At 37.4% G+C, this 13,794-nt stretch overlaps 1 pseudogene; it reads right to left on the bottom strand.

Moving 5' to 3' along the window:
* Positions 1–1,063: 1,063 nt before the first annotated feature.
* The window catches only part of LOC149199025 (UDP-glucuronic acid decarboxylase 2-like), a 34,305-nt pseudogene continuing 21,574 nt past the window's right edge, over positions 1,064–13,794 (bottom strand).

The raw sequence follows: 13,794 nt of genomic DNA, 5'->3' as shown, positions 1-13,794 counted from the left end.
AGCTTTTGAGGATCATCTGCAGCCCTTCCTCTGCCCTGTCTTTGGAGATCGCCGGCAGGCACGCTCTCCTCTTCGACGATGATTCGACTGTGGTTTTCACCAGTTCACAGGACGCCCTCATGCCATGGATCGGCGACCCTAACCTCGTGATAGACCGTTTTGATGCCAGGCTTTTGCTTCGAGATCTCACCGTTCTCTGGAGAAAGAAGTGCGTCGCGACACCGCCTGTTTCCGTTTTTTCCGATGGTACCCAGGAGGAACTTGATGTAGAGCGCTACAGAGATCTCCCCAGCACTGACGATGAACAAGTTAGGGTCGAAAGGCGGATTTCCCAGGTTTCGATTTTGAGACCACCCTTTGTCAAGCATCAAATCTTCGCTAAGGGTTTGGACGGCAGAACAAAATGCATGCAGGGGTCTACATCTTACCTAGCGGTCTTGGATCTGAAGGACAGGTTTTTCGACCGGATTAAAGTCCCCCTGCAGTTTCAGAGGATAGTCTTGGGCATCCGCCAGATTGCAGAAGACGCCCCTCCGTTTGCTGGCCGCGTCGGCTGGTACCCACAAAGCCATCGCTTGAGAGGGGGCAAAGGGGGTTTTGGCCCTATTCAGAGGGGCGCGGGCCTGCATGCAGCAGATCTACCCCCTCTCACAACAGATCGGGCCAAATATTGCAGATCCGGGACGGATCTATCCGATCCGTCTAGTTACAGGCAACAGATCGGTGGAAATCGGGACTTGATCAAGGTAGACACAGCGGATCTGAAGCAAATCTTTATCAGATCAACAGAAGGCAGACACGTTTGTGTGCAGATCTGGAAACGGATGAGTGTATTGGAGTTAAAAAAAGAGATCCAGGACAAACTGGGAATTCCAGTTGCATTACAAAATCTATTATTTTCAGGGCTCTGCTTGCAGGATCAATACACACTCCAGCATTACAGGGTTGCAAAGGACTCAACTATTATCCTCAATCTCCGATTGCGAGGTGGATCTAAGGGAGCTTCCTCAAAACCTTCAGGTACCTATCGCGATGCAGCCAAAGGGGAAAGAATCTACAGCTGCTAATGTACTTCCAGGGCAGTATATCGTGGATCAATCGCCAGAGAATCCCTCCATATCCCTGGATTTACTAGAGGTAAAGTACATATTCTCATATCTACAAAAAAATGTTGTTATTTGTAGATTTAACGGTTTTTGGCCCAGAACCGATGCATTACACCAATGGATCCACACGGTCTGGACAAAAAACTACCAAATACACCTATTCTCTAAGGGCTTTTTCATAGTAACTTTCCTCTTAGAAGAAGAAAAGGAAAAAATTCTCAATCAAGGGCCATGGTTCTGGGGCAGTGCGGGACTTTTTGTTACCCCATGGTTCCTGGAGTTTGATGCCAATACTATGGTGGTATCAAGGATGCCAGTATGGGTTAGGCTGTATAATCTCCTGATACATTTTTGGCACTCCAAGGCCTTATTAGTTATTGGGAATACCCTCGGGAGAACGTTAAAGATTGATACAGAGAGACACATAAAGGGAATCTTTACTTTTGCTAGAATATGTGTCGAGGTAGATCTTAGCCAAGGATTACCTGAAAGCATCATTCTGAACTTCAACAACTCACAGTGGAAACAATCTTTGGACTATGAGAATACAACTTTCAGATGCAAGGGATTTCAACAAACAGGTCATCTGTACAATGCATGTAAAAGCCTCAACAAGAGCAAGCCACAGCAAAGGAAGCCCAAAGGATGGCAGAATATAGATGATGTCGCAAAGAAGAGAGCCTCGGAAAAGAAAGCCTCTTCGATATCAGAAGACGAAGAATCAGAAGCAGAAGAGGATGATACCATCATAGAGGAAGCCGAAACAGGGAATCAGAAGGAAAACATATCAGAAAACAAGGCTCCACAGTTTCATCCAAATCAGGCAGAGAAGATAAACGATGACCAGAATATGGGAGGGATAAAACGGCACCACCATTCAGACACATCAGATTCAGACAAGGAATCAAGCTCACAGAAAGCTGAAACACAGTTAGTCATAGCCTTGATCGAGCCCACCCAAGGAGAGTGGCGCAAGGTCGAAAAGAAAAAAGGAAGAAAAACCTGAAGTGTGTATATTTCAATTTTTCTTGCTTTCATCACTTTTCCTCTCTCTCTCTCTCCCGCTATTTTCTTCTCATCATTTTTTGCACGTTAGTCATGTAACGGTGCGTCGGGTGCCATGGCACTGGAGCCCATTGGGCAGCTTAGGGAAATGCATCATGCATCTGCAATTGTAACTTTTCATTCTTTAATAAAAGGTTACAGATTTTTCCACTGGAAAAAAAAAATCATCTACTATGAATGAAGAAAAGGAAACCTTGATGATAAGATCAGATCCTGGTATGGCCACTATTATGAGGCGGGAATGCAAGAAGTTTCTCAGTAACCTTGGCATGATAAAGCAATTGTCCCTCTACACGAGAAGGATTTTTGGGTTTTGTTTTAATATTCATGAACAATTGAAAAGTAGAGCATTGGTTGGGAGCCTGAAACAATGGGAAGTTTATAGTGACACATTACAAGCAGGGGATCCCTTTGGATACCCCAATTTCGTGATTGTTGTTACTTGAGTCCCCGAGTATGTACAAATTCTCAAAACGATGGGAGCTTTCTGGATGGGGCTCAATTCAAGTTTCCTTTGATTTGGCTCCCAATTGAGAAATTCCATCCTCACTTCCACTTAAACATATATGATGAACGTTCATGGACAACTCAACTTGTGTCTACCCAGGGGTACAGGAAAGACGACGAAGACACTGTTGGCACCTATGATTTCAGAAGACTTCATTAGAAACATGTCAGTGTCACAATAGATGAGGACCCTGAATATTCCGAAGAGTCTGCATGAGGAGATGTAGTGGCTTCAGTTGGGAGGAGATGTTGGGTTCAACATTTAAGGATATTTCAACCATCCTTTTCCCATTTTTGTCCATTTTCCCTCATTTGAACTTACAATCTCCCTAGTACAATGTCACTCCCTCTAATAAGGAAGCAATATTTTTTTGACATATTATTATGCTATTTTCTGCTAAGTATTGAATGAAACGATGCTTTCCTTGGGATGAATAACTAGGGTATCTTTGGAAGGGTTCTTCATAATTTTTTTCTTTCAGGTATTTCCATAGCTATCGATAGAAATGGATGAAAGATTGTTTCTATTCCTTCCCGTTACATGGTTCAAGTTGTTGTTACACCTCAGGTTTGTAATTTTCTGTTGAACACGGTTTGAGTTGTTGTTACACCATGAAGTTGTTGTTATACCGCGAATTGTCAAGACTATAGCTGCTATTTTCAAAGACAACTGTCAAGGGTTGCATAAAGTAATTCCACATGGATAGTTAAGAACATATTAGCATTTACAATTGTGTCTAAAACAAGAGTGGTGTAACCACAACAAATCTCTATTGAAACAACTTGTAACAGTTTATATCTTTTTATTATTTATGTTAGCTTAATCAACGTGAGAATCACAAATTCTCATGACTAATTCGTTTTCCTAATTTTGGGACTTTGTAAAGACTTTATAAAAATATCTTAGTCTGATGTGAAGGGGACAGACAGAATGGAGACAATACTGACATTTTTATTGTGTACTCTTCAGCTATTTTGAATATAAGCTTATCTGGTGATGTTACTGCAATTTCTATGTTGAATTCTTAACTAAGTTTTCATTTTCTTCCTGCACCTTACTAGGGAGGAAGGGCCCTCCTCTTTAGTAGGGATCACAATGTTGTTAGAATATTTATTTATTTCGTGTGTTAAATGTGGATTTCTTATTATTGTTGTACATGTTTATTGTGGGATAGATACACTTCTGCTTTGAGATTTATTGTGTGTTGTTACACGGATTAATCAATTCCATGTTATTTAGCTCATGTTATATCTTTAGTTGATAGTGTGTGGTGCACCTATCTTTATTATGAAGTTTTTATGAAGTGTGGATTCCTTCCTAGCCGAGTCTGTTTCATTTTTGTAGTGCACCTTTTAATTCACACAAGTTTGTATTTCCATTCTGCAAGAGTATTTTAATTTTTTCAAGCATGTTCAACAACACCTTTTCTATTTTACTTGGTTGTTACATGTGTCAACACAAATTAGGGTTCTTTGGCTAGCAGAAGAGGCTATCCCTATGACATCTAATTACAGTTCATCAACCCATGATCATCCTTGTATAGGAGAGTATGGGGGTATGGGAAACATCTTGGGCCTATTTCTTATAATTTTTCCCATGATGGAGGGTCTAAGTGATGGATGCCTCTAGACAATCTGGAGGTTTGGTTGCATTATCGAATCCACATGTCATTAATTTTCGGGCATATAAATATTTTGCAATGATTATACTTTGAGGATTTTCCGGGGGATCTATTTCACGTCTCCATATATTAAATACATATGCTAGATATACATCCATAATAGAATTATGGAATCATATGGATTTTGAGAATCTTGCATATTCGGATTATTAACCACATTGGCCATTTTTGTGTCAACGTTTCAAGTCCATAACAAGACTCATCTTTAGGACAAATCCATAGAGAAGAGAAAGGTTGAAGGTCAATAAATATGGAATAGGGGATGACAAATGAAAAAGAACTGACGAGATAACCCACTAATTAATTAGAGGAAAGATTGTTATGAAAAGAAAGATTTTAAATTAATTATTATAGGGGATTTCATATTAAGAATTAGGATTAATATTAATAATAATTTATATCAAGGAAAATTGGAGTTAATAATCTTAGATTATTATAAGAATTAATTATTACCATTATTAGTAATAATAATAATTTTTATTATTATTAATGAAGTTTAATTCATAATATGATAATTTCATTGTTAATTTTATGGATGAATGATCAATAAATTTGAATGATTATTTATATTAGAAATGCTTATAAATATTGATAATAATGTTTTTATTTATTAGGTCTTATAAAGTTAGGGTTTAATTATTAATAATTTGTGATGATTTATGTTATCATTGTTATTATATTTTATTATTAAATCTAAGAATAGAGTTAATAATCATTTTTAATGAACTATCAACTTATATCTTATAATAGGATCTTGGAATTATGTTATTGTTTTTCTTATTAGTTAGGATGTTAGGGAGGGAAGACGAAAGGGATTGGAGTGAAAATATCTTTAAGGGGAAGAATGTGAGGGAAGGAGGAAGAGAATTAATAGGGAGAAAAGGAAAGTGGAGAAGGGAATCGGTTTAGTCACAGTTGCAAGCTATGGGGTCTTCAGTTAGTAAGGGGATCCAACTCCTGCTTACCTCCAAACCACTATCTCTATTACAATTGTGAGGATGCTTAATAATTTCAAGGGCTTCACGGATCTTCGATTTGTACTCATGCTTTTCGTTGGTGATTATCTTGGTGTCTTCAAGGCACATATGTTGACATGTCTTTGTTGAGTGCTTTGTAATTGCTGAAGACTGAGTTCTACCATTTTTAATGTCAGCACCATGTTCTTTGAGTCTTATCTTGAAGGATCTTCTCATCTATATAATTTAACATTCCCCACATGAACACATGACTTTATAAACACCCTTCTGTTGTAGGCGATCCAGATTTTCTTTGACTGATCTCATATTCTGTCTTATAGTTAACAAGGGTTTAAAATAAGTTTCAATATCTTTCTTTCTGAGAAACTTGGCTATTTTATCATTGACTCCTTGAATTTATGGTAGGATAAGTCTTATTGTAAGAAGCTTGGGAGATTGTTATCAGAAGTCTTACTCCCTTTCTGGTTCTAGGTATTTTGATGGTCTTACTGATGTCTTTATTCGTATACCCAATGTTCACAAAGTCCTTTCTTAAATACTCAATTTCTTCATCAACATGATTAGTGTATGATATTATTAAAGCTCTTGTGAAGAGGGTTTTGAGAATGCACATCATCTGTGACGGGTATTGTAGTTGTACCAAACATTCCGCCACAAACTTTTGAATATCTGATTTAAGGCCATCCCAAAAAATTCCTTCTTAACCCTATGGTAAGTTTTTTAAAATCCTGAGTGCCCTTCTAAGGTAGAAGTGTGCAATTCCATAAGAATCTTTTGTTTTAGCTGGGAATTCTTACAGAGGTATAAGCGAACTTTGTACCATAACAAATCATTTTGCCAGCTAAATGTATTAAACATACTGGAATCTTGTTTTAACTTTTGAATAAGTGCCCACGCTTCTTCATCATTCTTCCATTCCTCCCTTGATTCGTTTATCCAATCTAGTTGGATAATAGAAATGGCACACAAAAATGCTTCCACATCCTCATCCTTTCTTGAGAGTGCATCTGCCACCACATTTTGCTTTCCTCTTTTGTAGATGATTTCAAAGTCATAACCAAACATCTTTGTGACCCACTTTTGTTGCTCTTCAGAGGATAATCTTTGTTCTAAAAAGTATTTAAGGCTATCATGATCCCTTTTTACCTTGAAGTGTCTTCCCATTAGGTAGGGTCGCCATTTCTTAAGTGCATGGAGTATTTCCAACATTTCCTTCTCATAAATAGCTTTGTGTAAAAACATTCCTTGATTGGACGACTTTCAAAAGCAATGAGTCTTTCATCTTGCATTAAAACAACACCAATTCCATTTCTTGAAGCATCACATTCCACAATAAATGTTTTTGTGAAGTCCGGTGTAGCTAAGACTGGTGCTTGGCACATTGCCTCTTTAAGATGTTTGAATGCCTTTGTTGCTTTTGGAGTCCATGAAAATTCATATTTCTTCAATAATGTTGTTAGAGGTGCTGTTATTATTGAAAATGAAATTAACTCAAACAGATTACAGAAAAACACATATAAAAACCAGACACAAAATATGGGCGGAAAAAGGCTGAAGCCTCATGCTTCTCTCTCACATTTTCATTCTATTTTCGAATAATTGAATATAGTGTTACAAATAAATAGATGAGAGATAATGTCTGAAGATAGTGCGTGCTATCTTAGACATGTTTGGTTGAGATGATTTCTCCTTTGGTTGAGATAATTTCTCACCAGACACACACCAATATAGGAGTTACCTAAACTAACTCCTATCTTAGAGGAACAACCCAAGAGTTAGGCACAAATTCCTAACTTGGAATATTTAATTAATTTATTTATTTTTGGATTTATTATTGTTTTATGAGAGAGGTTAACATTCCCCCTTCAATGATAAATCCAAAATAAGAACGAGGAACCATCTTCCAAGTTCTCATGTTGATCCTCAAAAACATTGCCTGAAAAAACCACCAAAACTGGATGCTGGAAAAAAGTCAAATCTGAAGAGAACATGAATCAGCTGCATGCCTGATTCATCTCTGAATGTTGCTTGACAACTCCATCACGTGCCAAGCCACAAAAGGATCCAACTGTCCTTTGTTTGAGAACAACGTCCGGTGTCCACTGACACAATTTGATGAACGCCCACTGGCGTGTTTGCTGATGATGATTGCCCACTCGCTAAAGATGTCGAAAAACAACTCAATGTTGCTTTTGCTATGATGAAAGCTTCTCACTGCTGCTTTGGCTGTCGATCGCCCACTGGCGAATTTGCTGATGCTCACTGCTGATGACAAATGCCCACTGGCTGATGAAGATGCCCACTAGCTACTTCGCTGATGTTCTCGAGACTTTCAGTCTGACAACCACTTGCCAATTTCATTGACATTTTCCCCCCTTTTTCAACTGAAAGGAGAGACAATCTTCGCCAAAATATATTTGAACTCCCCCCCTTCAAGTGTAGGAGAGTTTCACTATTGTACTACCTCGTTCAACTGCATGAGAGTACCATCATCGGTTCACTGCTGGCTGCACTATGTGTGATTGTAGTCGGTTGTAGAACTGAGACAATCTTTTGACTGTGGATGACCATTCCCAAGGATCGATCCATTCATAATGTATCTTCAATCTGGCTGATTTTTGTTGGTTGCTACATTTTTCTGAGGAATGATTGGGCTTGCCACAATGGCAACAAGGATGGAGATCAAAACAATGATCTTCCATATGACCAGTTCTTTGACAATGAGAACATTTCGGTTGGACATCAACTTCAGGTTGCATGCAATTCTGTTTGTCTGCAACTTTCTCAGAACCTACTGAGGTGAGTTGTTCAAGAAATCCTGCACTCACAAACTTAATTGGCTTGGAATAATCTGGGATATGTAAGTTGGTGTCATCAGTGACATATCCTAAGCCTCGTCGATTCTTGTTATTTTGAATCTCTTCCCAGGGCTTGATGATGGGTTTGGAAGAAATTTGAATTTGATCATGAACAACTTCAACACTTGAAGTTGTTTGGATGAGTGATTTGGAATCAACATCTTTATCTTCATCTGTATGGTTGAATGACTTGGAAGAAGCACTCTTTTGTTGCAGCTCATCTCTTTGTAGTTGCGACTCTAGTTGAAGAAACTCAATGGTTTCATGTGTTTGTTGTAGATGCCGTGAAAGATCAGCAAGAGTTTCTTTGCTGATGTGCACCATGTCTTTATCACTAGAGATGATCAAATTGTGAAGAATGTGTAATAACTGACTATGTTGCGCCATCTGAACTTGCTCACTTGAAATCAGGCTCTCTTGTCATAGATGTTGTGCTTTGATCCGTTTCACTTGATTTTGTTACTTGAATGACAAGCTCGCTTGCTATGGGACTTGAATGGCATGCTCGCTTGATTTGTTGCTTATTGCACTTGCTGGGAACACTTGCTAGAGATATAGAACTTTCTTGCTTAAACTCTGGAATTCACGCTCGCTTGATGATGATAGTGTTTGCATAAATGCTCACTTTCCTTACTTGAAGGAATAGCCACACTCGCTTGATGTTGATCTCAACTTGCTTGATTGGTGGTAGAGTGGAACTCGCTTGGTTGCTTTGATCGTTGCTGTAATGAACTTCACTCTGGCTCGCTTGAAGGTTTGAACTTTGTACTATTTTGATGCAAATTGCTTGAATGAATACTCACGCTCGCTTGCAGGAGATGTGAACTTGTTGTTTGTTTCATTTGGAGTTAAAACTCATGGACTCACTTGATTGTGCTTTAAAGGAAGGGTGTCGAACACTGTCGAAAATGCACCCAAAAAAGCTTACAATGATTTCAATGATTCACGACAATGAATGCAATTTGACTCAATTCAAGACTTGGGTGTCGGTTTCAACCGAGAATGCACCCTTACAATTCAATGTGATTTGAGTTTGATTACAAGTTCAACAATGTTGATGTAGACTGTGCGCTGAAACGTTGAAGTTTACAGATTCATTAACTTGAATGTAGTGATGTAGACTTTGCTTTGAAATACTGGAGTTTGCAGATTCATGAACTTGATTGTATTGAGTGAATTTGTTTGTTGAGGTAGAATGCCGATGTTGAAAACTTTGATGAGTTGTTGTATGTGTGGAGCTTAATTATCCTTCCTTGCAGCTATTTCATTACATGTGTTGTGCTTGCTTACATTGAACTTTATGTGTGTTAAATGAGATCATTTATGTGTCAAAACTAGACACAAATAAAAATGCAACAACATGAAGCATGCACCATCATCAAAACACTCTTCGTGTACCTAAGATCCCCTTATTCAATTTCGGGCGGATCTAGGACATATCATCACCACAAATAATATGTTTTTATTAATGATTGGAGTACATCATTTTTCAACTTCTGAAGCAACGAAAATGTCAAGCTCAGTAATGCTTGAAGTAACTTGTCTTCAAAAATTACCTGCACTGACTCAATCTCTCAAAATCTCTCTCAAAATAAAATATTACTTTGGAGTACATGATTGATTTTTCTCTAAAAAGGAATTCACTTATCACTCCAAATACAAAAATATTTATAACTCCAAAATTACAAAATATACTTGTATCTCTCCAAAATTACAAAACACTTCCCTTTATAATATATAGGATAGGGAATTATGATTTTGAATATAAAACACCACCATATATAATAATAATGCACTTATTCTCTCGTCCACTTATTTTCTCTCATGAGCCTTTTAATAAACCTTCACATATATTCACATAATGTGAAAATTAATTCACTTACATGTAATTTCTTCCCCACATTCAAAATTAAATGATATTTATGTTGTTTCCAATCACGCAATCTCCACGTACAACATGTATTATTCTGCCAAATCAAATCTTGAAAGACAATCTGTGAGGCTTCTTTGGATTCTTCCACAAAACAGACTCTTCCAGATAGGAAAACACAATTGATGATCTGAAAAGAGATCTTCAAATTTGGAACCAGCGAACAGGCGATTTCATTGAAAAAAAACCAATAAGAGGAATCTTTAGGAACATGCTCACCCAGATTTAAACGATCTTACCAAATGTTTATCTTGCAGTTCTCCATTGCCAGATTTGAACAAATGCATTGCTCCAATATAATTCGCCATTTCTTATCTGGTTAATAACAACAGCTTCCATCACCCGGGATTTCGGCAGGAAATCACAATTGTTGATAATGTTTTGCAAAATCGAAAGTCAACTTTGCCAGCGATTTCACCAGAAAAGTTTGGCTTTGCTATGGTCTTTCTTTTTAAGCAGCTTTGCCACGTACCCTGTAACTCCTAACAATATATTTCAATTTTTCACCACGGTTGACGCTTTGGCGACTGTGCCTGCACCAAAATTAGCATTCCAATTTCCTACGAGTTGTTTCAACGTAACAACAACGCTTTGTTCAAAGCCCATGGATTGAAAGGAAGTCTTGAATCAGCGAAGTCGTGGCCTTGAACTAATAATTAACAACATCCGACACAAAGAAAAGAAATATCTAAAAAAAGGGAAAGCTCTGATACCACATATTGAAAATGAAATTAACTCAAACAGATTACAGAAAAACACATATAAAAACCAGACACAAAATATGGGCGGAAAAAGGCTGAAGCCTCATGCTTCTCTCTCACATTTTCATTCTATTTTTGAATAATTGAATATAGTGTTACAAATAAATAGATGAGAGATAATGTCTCAAGATAGTGCGTGCTATCTTAGACATGTTTGGTTGAGATGATTTCTCCTTTGGTTGAGATAATTCCTCACCAGACACACACCAATATAGGAGTTACCTAAACTAACTCCTATCTTAGAGGAACAACCCAAGAGTTAGGCACAAATTCCTAACTTGGAATATTTAATTAATTTATTTATTTTTGGATTTATTATTGTTTTATGAGAGAGGCTAATAGTTATTCTCCCATAATTCTTAACAAACTTGCGATAATACCCTGTCAACCCGAGAAATCCTCGCAGATGCTTTATGGATGTGGGAATTTTCCATTCCTTAATGGCTTTAATTTTGCTAGGGTCTACCTTAACTCCTTCATGAGATACAATATGACCCAGATATTCCACCTCTTGTACTCCAAATAAACATTTGGATCTTTTTGCATATAATTGTTTCTCCTCCAATAGTTGTAGCACCCTGTCAACATGTTCAACATGATCCTTCCAAGACTTGTTGTAGATTAGTATATCATCAAAAAATACTAACACAAATTTTCTAAGGAATGGTTTGAAAATTGAATTCATCAAACCTTGAAATGTTGAAGGTGCATTGGTAAGGCCAAAAGGTATGACCAAAAATTCATAATGACCCTCATGAGTTCTAAATGTTGTTTTCGGAATGTTTTTAGTCTTCATTCTGATTTGATGATATCCTAAACGAAGATCCAACTTGGTGAAGTAAATTGATCCATACAATTCATCCAGTAATTCATCAATGACAGGAATTGGAAACTTATCTTTAATAGTGAGCTTGTTGAGCTTCCTATAATCCGGACACATGCGCCATGATCCATCCTTCTTGTGCACCAATACTACTAGAGCAGAGAAAGAACTTTGACTCGGTTGAATTATACCAGCCTCTAGCATTTCTGCAACCATACGTTCAATTTCACTCTTTTGGACATAGGGATATCTGTACGGCCTGATGTTTGGGGGAACACTTCCTGGAATAAGTTGAATATCATGATCATGATCACGCATAGGTGGGAGACCTTTGGGAGTCTCAAATGCCTTGGAATGGTTGTCATGACTTTTTGGAGATCTAGAGAAATAGATGATTCCAATGTGGAAACATCTAGCGAACATAATTGTGCAATTACACCTCTTTGTTCCTTTTTTAGAAGCTTTGTCATACCATTAGAGCTGATTATCTTTCCATTTTTCTTGCTAACCTGAATGCCTTCTCTAATGAATCAGGTTCCCAAAGGCGAACATCATGTTGGATATTATCCTTTAAAGACCCTATGAACACATCAATCCTATGCTCCTCTGTAATATCTTTTACCCTTATGTTCAATTTTTGGAACTCCTCAATGTGCTCCATTATTGAACCCTTTTGTTTGAGACTTATCAATTGGCTAAAAAAAGTGTTGCTTTTTGTATCCTCATAATGTGCTATCAATTCTTCCGTAAAAATTGCCCAAGTGATAAATTGTTTACGAGAGCAAAGACATTGATACCATACAAATTGATTTGGTTCCAAATATAAAGTTGCCATACGTACCTTTTGTGTGTTTTGCACATTATTGAGATTGAAAAATTGCTCCATCTATAATATCCATGTTGTGGGATCCTTGCCATCAAACTTCCTCATATCGATTTTTGGAATATGGTGGGTCTTCGATCCAACATTAGAGTCTATGGAATCATGATTAACATTTTGTTTGTTCTCATAATGAGTTTCCTTTAGTACCCTTTCACCATTAGTGACCATTTCTTGTAGCAACTTATTCATATTTATCTTCAATTCTTCCATATTATCATCCATGCCATCAATTTTAGCGTCCATTCCATTCACCTTAGCTTCCATGCCATCCATCTTAGCTTCTATGCCTTTCTTTAAAAAATCCATCTTAGCTTCTACACCTTTCTTTAAACCATCCATCTTAGCTTCTACATCTTTTCTTAAACCATCCATCTTAGATTCTGTTGCTTTTTGTGCAAGTGACACTTGTTGCACTTGTTCTTGTAATTTTGATATATCATATAGCATTTCTTCTTCTTCTTCATGAGTCATGCTAGAGCTTTCAGGTTCCTTACTAGGTGTTTGCATTTTCTTTCCTCGGGGCATCAGTTACCGATAATAATTCTCTACTAGCCCTTTGAGTTCCTTCAAAATAAATTTTCAAACCAATCTTAAGCAAAAATTTAAAAGAATATACACACCTTTTTTTTCACTTTGTAGGAGCTCGATATTGCCTTTGATGTATCTCTATACTTTCAGATCATACAGCTCTAAAATTGCAATATTTGGTAGCCCTCTGTGTCCTCTTTCCAATGCCACCGGTCTGATCCAAATTGGATTCTCCAAGGAATAGTTATTTGAAATCTCCCACAGTGACCTGATTATAGACTAGTTCAGTAGAGAAAACTTGTACGACGTGCCACGAGTCACTGTTTCGTCCTTTGGCTCTAAATAATATCTACAAGAAACTACAATCCGTCCTCTTTCTGCACCTTCTTACGAAATTTCAATCCAATGCTCAGAGAAAATGTTATGATGATTTTCCCCAAGTCACCTCTTTGGAATGTAATTCAAGAGTCTGCAAAAAGACCAACTTCCTCAGATCATATCTCCGCAAATATAGTGAAAAAAGCTCTGAAATTCGGACCCGAAATTCCACGCGATGTCTTCTCAAATGGGTTTCTTTTTAGCTTCTGAAACGTCACAGAAAAAATGTTATAGTGAAAATTCCACGATGACCTGTTTGGAGCAGCGAAACCCTAGAATCCAAAGCTCTGATACCA

Source organism: Pinus tabuliformis, chromosome 2_1 (genome assembly GCF_031772625.1).
Source record: "Pinus tabuliformis cultivar Carrire ecotype Pingquan chromosome 2_1, CPIR1, whole genome shotgun sequence".
Lineage (NCBI taxonomy): Eukaryota > Viridiplantae > Streptophyta > Pinopsida > Pinales > Pinaceae > Pinus > Pinus tabuliformis.
Note: the sequence above shows the minus strand (reverse complement) of the source record. Positions and strands in the feature narration are given on the sequence as shown.